The sequence below is a fragment of a genome, unplaced genomic scaffold (assembly GCF_019419815.1).
Source record: "Pyrus x bretschneideri cultivar Hongxiangsu unplaced genomic scaffold, Pyrus_bretschneideri_v1 Contig28, whole genome shotgun sequence".
In the NCBI taxonomy this organism is placed as follows: Eukaryota; Viridiplantae; Streptophyta; class Magnoliopsida; order Rosales; family Rosaceae; genus Pyrus; species Pyrus x bretschneideri.
The window spans coordinates 22,668-34,818 of record NW_025999590.1 but is presented as its reverse complement, the minus strand read 5'-3'; the positions used below and the strand labels follow the sequence as shown (position 1 = coordinate 34,818).

Genomic DNA, 12,151 nt, shown 5'->3' with positions numbered 1-12,151 from the left:
GCTACGTTGGAACCGATCGTTCCTATTCTGTCACAAAAAATCTTTGGAATATCCATTTAGAACCCTGAGAAGTTGACCAAAGTTTTAGGTCTAGGCATATAATTGAGTTTTTTTGTTCTGTTTAAATTGTTCTTAAATTCTTAGTGAATGAACTTATTGAAAGCAGGATCCATATCTCATATATCTTACACCAAAGCAAGATTTAGCTATCTTAAAAAAATAAAAAATAAAAAATAAAAAAATAAAAAAAGAAGAAAAAAAAGTCTGATATTATACCTATACTAAGACCATCTCCAAATAAAGGGACAAAAAAATTAAGTTTTAACCCAAAAACAATTTTTCTGTTCCAAGTTCCAACCGTTCTGAGTTAAATTTTTCAACAAAGATTATTAAGAAATTAATTTAAGCTCAATTATGTCCATTAAGCAACCTTTTAAAAAGTAAAAATTATGTAGATTATCCTAATTTATTTTTATGAACATTTTAACTTAAAAAAGTTAGATTTCGATATATAATGAAAAATCACTAGACTGACTATTCTCTTGAAACAAAGCATTGCATTAGCTGTTGATTTAATTTTTTTACTGTTGAATTTGTCATATTCAATTTTACCCGTTAAATTTAATGTTTTTATAAAGCGGCTAAGAAAAATGGGGGTTGGGGATTGTGAAAGAATGATAGAAATAGGGTCGACGACATCAGATGGAGATGAAGCAGGAAATGATGGTGATGATTCACTCCCCAAAATTGGAAAGGTGGGATTCTATATCCCTTAGAGTTGGATGTGGCTTGTGGATAGTTGTCCACATGCATGGTAATGATTATAATCATGATTAGTTACTGATGCTTTCAATGCTTGATGTCTAAGTGCTGCAAAAGAATTGAAATGTGTCATCAAAGGCTTAATTGAGGATTCCATTTCTTTCAACATAAAGGCCGAAGGAGGAAAGAAAAGTACGGGAGGAACAACACCACACCAGCAACAACACAACAGCTAGAAGAAAAATCTCTCCTTCTCAGACCACCCACCTTCCATTTCTTTTACCTTATGTAAAGGCTCTAGACCATCTTCATTGTATTTTGTAAATCTCTCGTACATAGTCAAATCCAATGCAACTTTAGTGGACGTAGCCAAATTGGTGAACCACTTAAATTCGGTGTGTCATTGTGTTTTACTAGATTTATACTACTCTCTGCATCTATCCTCTAACCATGAAAACACACCACCAATCAACCAAAAATAGTAACTTTTGTGCAAAGTAGATTAGACGTGAATCACAAACCAAAGGGTGAAGAAAGCATTTGGAACCAAAGAACCATCACCAACACATCAAATTCCTTACAATGGATTCTTCTTGTCATCACGTTACTTAACAAGCTCACCATTGCCAACCTATTTCTTATATCTTTATTCATCAACATAATCTCTAACAAATTTTTACAGTCCAAAAACCATGAACCCACATGTTGTCATAAAATGTCATCCTACACCTTCAACACCACCAAAAGCCACATTGCCAACAAGACGTCAGATGTGTCAGATCTGAGAGAGTACTTTGATGTCTATACAAGTATAGGTACAAATGTATCCCACACTAGTTTCGGTATGAATGTATACCACACAACGTAATTAATATTCAAAAATTACAATTAAATGCCAAGAAACTAGAGTTAGTGTCCCAAAAGCAGGCCCAGTTTTTCCAAACTTGGAAGTTCTACGAATGGTGGATTGTTCTGCATTGAAGGATCTAGGGTCATCTGCTATTCCCTTCAAGAATTTAACAACTTTGAATGTAGTTGGTTGTCACAGCTTGAAATATTTAGCAACATATACGATAGCCAAAACTTTAAAGCGGCTAAGAGAAATGATCGTTGGGAGTTGTGAAAGAATGACAGAAATAGGGGCAACGACATCAGATGGAGATGATGCAGGAAATGATGGTGAGATTTCTTTTTGCCAGTTGCAACGTTTGAACCTTTTATGTCTACCAAGTCTGCAAGATTTCTTCTCTGGAAATTGCATTGTCAAATTCCCATCCTTGAAAACTGTAAATATATACGAATGCCCTAAGTTGAAGATTAACCGCTTTGAGTGGAAGAGTTCCCCAGAACTACAAGGAGTGCAGATAACAGAGGAAGAAGTATATTATAAATGGTGGGATGAATTAGATGATGTTTTATTTTACCAAAAGGATGAAATAATTAGATGATGTTTACTAGTGTTGGTGTTGGTGATGATGTTATTGATGACGGAATCTTTGATGATTCTAAAGACGAGAGTGAAGGTGAAGGTGATGCAGATGTTGCTGATGGGTCGTGGTGGTAGTGATGGCAAAACTACACTCAATGTATATAAAGAAATAACAACTTTGCTGCATAGTTAGTTCTCTTGTTAACATGTTTGTTATTTTTATGTGTACTGGTTTTGGGTTTTACTGAAGACAATTTTCTGCACATTTTAAATTAAATTTCGAATACTTTAAAATAATTGTTTGCTTATGATATTTAGTTTTCAAATTAAATTTCTGAATAGGTAATATTACATCCTCAAATAATGACCTGACAAATGCTCTCCCCGGACGGCCTCCAAGATCATCCTGACGCAGTATTCCCTCCCAGACGCCAATTTCAGCTTCAAAACGAAAAAATTAAATTCATCAAAATTAAGGATTGCTCACCTGACTGCCAAAGAAACACAGTACAAACTAAGCATTGCTCAAGCAGTACCAACAATTCTCCGCGACAAAAGTTCGGGAGTCTACGAAGAGACTTCCGTTGTGGCTTCTTTGATTACACAGGAGAAGGCCCTCTAGCAGTGTTCTGAGGTACTTTCTCATCCAGACTAAACCTGCTGACTGACCATTGATATTACGGTTTGCTTCAGAAACTGCAGGAAGTAAGCTCTTCTTACGTCCGAGCTTGGGAGATTGGCTCGTTGCTGGTATCTGCATCAATTGCACTAAAGTTGTCAAGGCCAAAATAAAGCAGATGCTGTCAAATAACAGCCAAGTACAGTGAAGCAAGATTATCACAATGCAGTGCCAACTTAATTAGTCGTAGTAGGAATGCGTGTTTAGACTACATATTAGTCAAGATACTTGACATCGATTTTTTATAAGCTTTCGGTATACTAACAAAGTAAGAACTGTAATACACAGTGCAATTTTTGGTAAAACAGTTGTTGGCAGCATCAAAATACGCCTGCGGTGCCTCCTTTCCAATCAAATGGAGCATGGTAGCTGTAACTGTCAAAAATAACTCAGATACGACCACCATTCCGACCAACAGACTGAATGGGGTAGGATTGTGAGAGTATGATTAAGTGATTGATAACTTGAAGGATTGGCTTGATTAACATGTTCAATTTGCAAAGAATGAAAAAGGTGCATGAACTCAGAAGTATAAGTGATAAAAGATGCACTCTCTTCCTGTCGAACCTGAAGGAAAATTACCTGTACAATATTGAAGAATGGGAAAATAACTTAGGACCAGTATACCAAGTATGCAATTGTTAAAAGTTGCACATCCTACTAAAATAAGAAATATAAGGGGAAAATCTACCAAAGGCATCCTACACAGACAACTGTAATATAAGAAAACATGCAACCAGCATGTGTCCAACAGGATCATGGCCTTCTGTGATCATGATGAAGACATGCTTAAGGTTAGAGAGCACATGCATTACAAATTTATAAACTATACTAACCACCATTTAGAAGTCCATCAATACTGTACTTGCACGCCCCACCACTTTTCTATATATGACAAAATAAGATTTTTCCAAACTAAAGCGTGGAATCAGATTCACCAGAGAACTGGAAATTGCACATGAACAAAATAATATACATCATGCTATTTGTGATTTTGAAGGAAGAAAGATATACCTTCTTCAGGTCCGCTTTAGGAGGTGGAGGCTCCTGATAGAAGATTGGCATTGGACTTCTTTAAATGTCAGTTTCTTCCTGAACATTCTAATCTCAGCTTCTAGAGTTTCCTGTAAAAGAACAGACAACATTCATAATAAAAACATAATTCACACACAGGTTTCGGTTGACCACCATCGATTGAATACCACCTCATACCTGGCTTGCAAATTATTCTCCATCTCCTTTGCATGTATCTTTTCCTGCAATTTAGTATAGAACTGCCCAAGGTAATTGTAAACGTTACTTTGATAACAGAGTTAGTGTTGTAGGACTCGGCATAAGGAAAAATCAGAAAGATGCAAAAGCAGGAAACTAGATTAGCACCTATAACACATGGCACCTCACTTTCTCACAGTGGCTTAATCTGTCCACCAATTAAGCAACCTGTTTAATTCCAGTTAGTATTACTTCCAAAATCCCAAATCTACATAATGGATAATTCAACATATCAAACCACATATTTATTTTTTGAAGCCTTAATAAGTAGAAAAATTTACAACCACCAAAATCATATCAGGGTTCAGAATCTGGAATTTAATAAAACTATAAAACGATCAAACGTTAACTACACATTTAAAAATCAGTCATTTGTACAATGGAGATTTGACTTTGAGAAAAGATCTGTTTGACCATTATTTTTTCAGGTCCAAGTACTATCAGTGTGATCTAAGTAGTGTTGGTATTTCGTATAACTATTTGGGAATATACAAACATTTTGTAAAACAAAGAAGGTGTTCAGCAAGTACATAAAATTGAGTGAAATCGGAAGTTGAAACACGAAAGAAAACATATGAAGAAAAACCCCTAATTAGCATTGAACTTAATGAAAGCTAAAGGGCAAACCAAAATCTTCACCTTAACTTTGCTTTCTCCCATTAGAATTTTCTTTGCTTTCTCACATAACATTCACAATGGTAACACTGCCTGACGGTGTTATGATCACAAATTGATAAACAACATACTAAACGGAAGTGATGGCTTGAATCTGGAATCCATGCATACCTGAAAAGCTGATTTAATATTGGTTATGCCTTTCTCATGCTCGTAACATTTATCATTTGCGTTCGGTAAAATTTTCCTGATACGGGAAATACTAGGAGAGTAAGTTATAAGCAAAGTTGACAGACAAAACAGATCGATGCAGAGAGAGAGAGAGAGAGAGAGAGAACTTACATCAGCTGTGCTCTCAAATACATATGGTAATCTGCATACAAAGAAGCAGTTCTGAATCATCCATCAAACCATTAAAACAGTTATAACATTATCTGCACCAGTGAAGCAAATTCTATAAAAGGAAACTTCAAATGAAATGTATATAGATTACCTTAATTTCTGATTCTATGATCTTAATTTCTGATTCTATGATTCTGCATTTGACTCCAACCAACATGCATGCTTAGAGGATACTAGAGATTTAACCCACGCGTTGCCGCGGGAGTGTCAAGCGAATTATAAGTTCAGTATGCAAATAAGGGATTAAGTGTTGGTATATGGATATGTAGAAACTATTTATACAAAACATGTACAAAGTATTCACATAAAACCATATAGTAGTTGTTGATAACTTAACCATCTACACTGATATTATATTATATACATATTAAGAGTTGTTCAAAATATAGCTGCTCTTATTTTACTGATGTACTCCAAAAACTGTAGTTTTTTTTACCACTGAACAGTAGCTGGTAGCTAAAATATATTTGCACAAAAAAACAAGTTAGCATTCTACATTTAAACAATTGTTCAAAATATAGCGGCTTCTAGTATGAGTTACCCAACTTGTTTGGTGCTGACCGTCAATGATTCTGCACTCTTGAGATTTACTCTTTTTTCTCTGTGGATCCTCTGTTACAAATTAGATCACCCAAATAAAGAATCCAGCAAAAATTAGTCATAATTTTTCATAAGCTGCATGTGAATAATGGCCACAAAAATTACTAAGTATAACAAAGAAATGATATTGGGTAGAAAAATTAGTTAATCCATCTACAACACAGATTGTTGTACAATAATGTGTGAGAAAGAATGTGCTCATTGACAGTAAAAAAAGATATCATGCATATAATTTGTTTTAACAAAAATCTATTGTGTACGTGTGTACTTATCTCTTAAAAAAAAATCAACACACACATAATATTTATTTCACAACACTACACACATGCATATAACTACCATCAAAGACAAATAGTATTTCTTAAACTGGTTGTTAACCCTTTTTACGTATTTTTGTTAAATTGTAACTTAATTGATGATTCAAGTACAATATTCTATCTGAAAAACACTTATTCTCAAGCCACCTGATTTTGGCATTTGGGTTGGGGGGCACAATTTTCCCAAGAAGGAGCCATCATGTTTTCCACGGGTTCCCCGTTATTAATAGAAGGATAAATGACAATTGGAGTCCTGCAGTTCGTATCACTGAGTAGGACTGCCAACCAAATAATTTTGAAAACATCATGCTTTTCAGTCATTTGTCATTGTTCTTAACTAAATTTGGAATTCGGAGACAGTGAGTGATGTTGTAATTATGTATTATGAAATCATGTTGTAATTATGCATGAAACAAAGAAGAATGCAGAAAGACGGTTTTCTAGTGCTGTTAATAACAATTCTTAAGCCAATGTACTATAGATTTATTGAATTTAAATAGTATAAGTTTATGAGTCCTAAAATAATATATTACTTGATCAGAAAAAAGAATAGTTTTCTCTAATAATAGGACTATAATGTTTGATTGAATAAATATAAATGAAATTGTATTTGAAAGTGTGCTCTTAATTCAGTTTAACATAAAATGTCAAATATCTCATGATTTCACAATCCTGCTTTTTATATTGGTAGACAATACTCTGATTCATAACTCTGAATTAGAACACAAAATGAGTTGATTGAGTAAAAAGACACATACTTTTTTTTTACCTGGTGGCAGAACAGATGTCAGCATGTTATGACACACCCTGACCGAGATCAGGGCGTGCTGGCCGTCACGTGGAAGTGACGTAGCCATGTACACAGTGCGGAAGCTAATAAAGTAGTAACGTAAAAGTACGAATAAATAAAAACTAGCATACATAAGGTCAAAGTAAGTGCTAGCGTAAGTGAGACACAATTTCAGAGCAGAAAACCTAAAGCAGTCCAAATTGAAATAGCGTTACAACAGTGCACCCGAAGGTGGACATACGCTGATGATCGTCTGTCAGAAATGCCGGAAAAGCCCTCTGGGAACCCACCAACTTGCTAGCTAGCTAGAACCTGGAGGGGCGCAAAACAAAAGCGTGAGTAGGCAAAAACAAAGCTTTTCAAAAACCATTTAGCAAAATAAGTTCTAACCCCTCGCCGTAAAACCTGTATACCTCCCAGAAAATAAACATATGTACGTATATATAGATATGCCAATCATGCTCAAGAATATGCCATACCAAATCTCACGATGAAATGCAAGTGCTCAAGTGAAAATCACATCAATAACATATAACTGGCAGCCGGAGTCACCTAAAGTGACCTGTACGGCTGAATCTAGAGCTCAAATCTCAATCTCAATAACTAAACCTGCCCACGAGTCGGAACCACCTATAGTGGTCTGTACGACAGGCCTAGGTGTAATACATATAAACGCTCTAATGCTACGATCACGTGAAGGCTGTGCGAATAATCGCGGGTCACCTACAAGTCGGAACCACCTAAGGTGGTCTGTACGACAAGACTGTGCACCTAACTTGGATCCAAGCTGAGCGTATGGTGCGGGAGGTGAACAACACGTGAAGGACTGTGCCCTACTCTGGGCGGGAGCACTAACACCGGGGGTGCAGGTTATGAGCTCTCTAAGCACCTCTAATCACTATTTAATGCAAACATTAAATAACACTTACCTGGCACTTACCTGTGCATCCACAGCACCAATATATATATATACATATATGAACATATAAATGAATATGTGTAAACAAACATATATGCAACTAATCATGCATAATAACCACTAATATAAAAGGAATGGCATATAACTAATAAACATTTATATAAATTTCTGGGAATTATAAGTATATAGGTATGTACGGAAAACCAAAAGCCCACTCACTGGTATGTGGAAGGGTCGTAGCCCCCCTGCCTCGAGTGACCACGCTCGTCCTCGGGATATGTCTCACCTATATGCGAAAATACTATAAAAACATTAATTTTTAAAGCGCATAACTTTCCTTTCGTAATAACTTCTCATACATTGCTCAAAATGGACAATTGAATATACCAACATGCTCTACACAACCTCAGGATCACACACAAATTTTTAAAAAAAATTTCCACCGCCGCACGCGCCCCCACGCGCAGGCACGTGCCTGGCACGCTGACGGCGTCAACTGACGCCGTAGGGAATATTCCGTTAGTTCTAACGGATTCCATCAACGGCGTCAGGAATATTCCGTCAAACTTGACGGAATATTTCGTCTTCTTCCCCGGCGAGACTCCGGTGCCGTCGCCGGCGCCGGAAAACTGGGAAATCTTTAAAACGTCCTAACTCCTTCATTTTTCATCCAATTTTCACGATTTTTGTACCAAAATGACGCCTAGAACTAGGAGAACAACGATATACCACTTTTAAGGGTTAAAAACTACGAGATCTTACCTGTCCACACAATCCAAAACCGGCCAACTTCGAACACGGTGATCCCGACGTCCAAATCCTTCAAACGAACTACTCCGAGACTCCTTGGGACCTCACCAAGCTACCTACGAGCTTCATTTCCCCTAAAATGTGAGAATTTACGTTTGCATGAATAGTACTCAAATCGGACAACTTCGAATCGACGTGAAAACGATAGAGTTCTCACCTGAAAATGGTATGGTTGCACTCGCACGAGCCTCACGAGCTCGAATATGTGCTTGGTTCCTTCGATCTGTGAGTGTTTGATGGGTTTTGGTGTGTGTCCGTACGTTTTCAGGAGAAATGGGAGGAAGAGAATGGGGCTCGGGGAACTTACAGGGAAAGGGGACAGAGGGTGGTGCAGGTGTGGGAGTGTGTGTGTGGCCCAAAGACATGCCAACACAACACAAAAACAACCAATAAACGTAACGAAATCAAACTAGGGGCAAAACTGTCTTTTCACACGTACGTTTTCGATATTTTCGGGACGGGCTGTCACATGTTATCTTTCTTATTCACATTTTGAATTCATCCTTTACCAAAAAAACGTGAAAATGTTGAAAAATTGTTGAATCATATGATTATCTTCCATGACACAAAACTTCGGAAGCACACTTGATCACTTTCTCATTCTGAGATCCCTTCAATGGCCAAATTACATCATTGTAGAAATATGCAAAACATTATTTGGCATTGGGTTAGGTAGGTTGGAGAAAACATTATTTTGGGGTTCTATTTATTATTATATCTTCGTAAAGTTATTCTCATTTTACATAATGCGTTTTAGTGATCGAAACTATGTTTATATTTAACCTTCATATTCAAGAGTTATTCTCGCAAACAATCATTCAAATCCTAAAATATACACAAAATCATGACTCAGTAGACAAAATTGTAATGAAAATGTCGAAACAATCGAACACCTAATCAATTGTTGGTTTAGCTGATTATTTGTATTCTTGAAAGAAAGTGAACAATTCGGATCATTGATTAACTATGCATTGAAAATAGGATGATCATTTTGTAGAAAACCTGTATATGGGTAAGTTAGTGTATGAATTTTTTGTAAGTGATTTGCTAAAAGCATTCCTTCCTTTTCTAAAAAAATTGGTTTACTCAACAAAAAAATAATTGGTAAAAATATTACTCAAAAGGACTGGAAGCTCATAATCATTCGGCTTGTCCGCAAAGGAAGACAGAAGGTTTTATCGAATGTGCAATTCTACAGCTTTATTATTTACCGAATGTGCTACACATGCATCTAGAGAATTAAATATTAGTATCACTACTATGCATTTAGTTTCATGAAAACAAAGCACATTGAATTGAATTACACAAAGAAATGGACAAATCGAAGCAGAGTATACCATCTGAATCTTCATCGCCGTCGAAAATTGAGCCAAGTCTCCGGATGCATAGAGATATTGTTGACGAACACGAGAACTTCCTGGGTCACAGCAAGAGCAGCACTAGCTGCCTCTGCCTCCTCTTCTGATCAAAACTAAAGCAAATTCGAAGCGATTTTAGTGAACTCCCGAACCCCTATTAACAGATAGGAAAACCATAATATGCCTAACACAACCATCAAATAAAAGGAAGATTACTATAATTTCGGCTTCTTTACACGGAAAGTGTTCCAAATACTGGGCGACTTTGATTTTTATCCATTTTTTCTTTCAATAATCATGATTCTTATTAAGTTACTTATCTCTGCAATCCAGCTTGAAATCCATCTCAAATCACCTCCACGAACACTAATCTTAAACATGCATTAAGAGAAATCAAATAAAAAATAAAATTCAAAATTTGAGGATTAATCTTACACGATTCTCCAACTACCTTCCATTGGTGGTGATTTGGAGACGCATCGTGCCCAATTTTGACTGGAAATTCATCGGAAAAGCGAGAGTGAGTAGCGATGAGAGAGAGAGAGGAAGGCTGAGAGAAGCAAATGGAAACCGAAAGAAACTTGGAGAGATCCAATTGAAGAAGACCTATCCAGGATGATCGACGCATGGCAAGACAAAGGAGGACGAGTGGGCAACGCTGTGCAAAAGAAGAAAAACAACGGGCAGCCCGGGCATCACGAATAAGACAGGAGCAAACACATAATTTCATCGCACAACAAAGAAAGGAACCTGAAAGCTGTATCTCACACGATGAAGTTGATAGTAATATGCCTTCAAGCATAACAGAGCCAGTAGACACTCATACCACCACCAGCACATACAAACTCAAAAATGCAAATTGAATTTTGATAAAGCTCGGTAGTTATGAAGTATCACCTGTGTTTCGTTCTCAGCAACATTGTCTTGTGAGGAATAGCAACTTTGATGGTTCCGCTCAAGAATTTTGATGGAGATTTGTAGCTACAATTCCGATAGGCTATTAGTTTATGTCATATGTTGGTTGCCTTGATTGCTAACACGTAACATTTTCATTACTTTTGTTGGGTTTGAGGTTTTATGCGATTTGTTTGTTTGAGGTTTAGAATTTTCTTTCGCGAATTGTGAGCGACAGAAACGAATTTCTACCGGATGAGGCGAAGAGGGAGAGGGAAGAAGCGGTGAAAACCACGCATCACCATTCTGTTCTCCATTTGACAGCTAAGCAACATGGCAAAGTTGAAAAAACAAAAAAGAAACGGGGGTAAAATTGGAAATCCACTGTTACTAAGCTACGGTGATTTTTCTAGCTGCCGATTTAGTCTCTAAATTATTTTTCAGAAAAATCAGTCTTTAAACTAATGAAATTTGCCCATTACATCCTATTATTAGATTTGAAGTTGTAATACCTGTATTTAAAAAGAAAATGTGTGTGTGTGTATATATATATATATGTATGTATCAAAGTATTTTTAATTTGTGCTTTACTCTAATATTTAATCTACTAAGTTCTTTTCTTCGTTAGTTAACTAATACATATATATTTCACTATATACGAGAATAAAGTAAGATTTCTCCGTGTATTTATACCGGAAATGTTTATTTGTAGACTGCATTGTTAGGCCTATTATCTATCATTTACATGCCAATAGAATTGATTCACCTTACTAGCCTTTTTTTCATAGTTTAAAGTGTAACTAACAGCAACGAGCTAAGAGTTAAGCTTGAAGTGAAATAAATCTAGCTAGAATTGGTATGATATTTTAACCAAATGGTGAGGTGGCAAATTATGAGTTAATGTATGGTGATGATTCACTCCCCAAAATTGGAAGGGTGAGATTCTATATCCCTTAGAGTAGGACGTGGCTTTTGGGTAGTTGTCCACATCCACGGTAATAACTATAATCATGATTAGTTACTGATGCTTTCAATGCTTGATGTTCCAAGTGTTGCAAAAGAATTGAAATGTGTCATTGAAGACTTAATTGAGGATTCCATTGATTTCTTCATAAAGGCAAAAGGAAGAAAGAACACGTACGGGAGGAACAACACCACACCAGCAACAACGCAACTGCTACAAGAAAGATCTCTCATTCTCAGACCACCCACCTTCCCTTTCTTTTACCTTATGTAAAGGCTCTAGACCATCTTCATTGTGTTTTGTAAATCTCCCTTATATAGTGAAATCCAAATGCATATGC

At 36.4% G+C, this 12,151-nt stretch overlaps 1 long non-coding RNA gene across 15 annotated transcripts; it reads right to left on the bottom strand.

Annotated features, from left to right (window-relative positions):
- Positions 1-2,951: 2,951 nt before the first annotated feature.
- On the bottom strand, positions 2,952-11,149 carry LOC103945264. Of its 15 annotated transcripts, XR_007259853.1 has the most exons (10): positions 10,851-11,149; positions 10,389-10,611; positions 9,933-10,107; positions 5,706-5,771; positions 5,251-5,332; positions 5,100-5,130; positions 4,782-5,004; positions 4,251-4,350; positions 4,083-4,144; positions 2,952-3,994 (listed from the first exon to the last, which is right to left on the bottom strand). It is a non-coding gene; the product is annotated as an uncharacterized LOC103945264 (long non-coding RNA). The 15 variants fall into 15 exon arrangements; XR_007259846.1 differs by having other exon boundaries at positions 2,952-3,452; positions 3,885-3,994; positions 5,100-5,771; XR_007259850.1 differs by having other exon boundaries at positions 5,251-5,771.
- Between the last annotated feature and the right edge of the window lie 1,002 nt (positions 11,150-12,151).